Raw genomic sequence first — 549 nt, 5'->3', positions numbered from 1 at the left:
TGAGTGGGGGTGAGTGAGTGGGTGAGTGAGTGAGTGAGTGGGTGAGGGAGTGAGTGGGTGAGTGGGTGGGTGAGTAGGTGACCTGAACCGCGAGCATTCCATCTTCATCCGGCAGAATCCTGTAGCTGTGAACCACGTTCTGATGCCTAAACACACACACAGAATACACACAAAGACACACACAGAATACACACACAGAATATACACACACATAAAACACAAACACAGAATACACACACACACAGAGTACACACACACATACACAGAATACACACACAGAATAAACACACACAGAATACACACACAGAACACACACACACAGAATACACACACACACATACACACAGAATACACACACACACAATACACACACACAGAATACACAAACACAGAATAGACACACACACAATACACACACACAGAATACACACACACACACAGAATACACACAAAGACACACACAGAATACACACAAAGACACACACAGAATACACACACAGAATATATACACACAGAAAACACAAACACAGAATACACACACACACAGAG

This window comes from Lethenteron reissneri, unplaced genomic scaffold (genome assembly GCF_015708825.2).
Source record: "Lethenteron reissneri isolate LAM-NWPU_2019-01 unplaced genomic scaffold, ASM1570882v1 scaffold_1638, whole genome shotgun sequence".
Classification (NCBI taxonomy): domain Eukaryota; kingdom Metazoa; phylum Chordata; class Hyperoartia; order Petromyzontiformes; family Petromyzontidae; genus Lethenteron; species Lethenteron reissneri.
Note: the sequence above shows the minus strand (reverse complement) of the source record.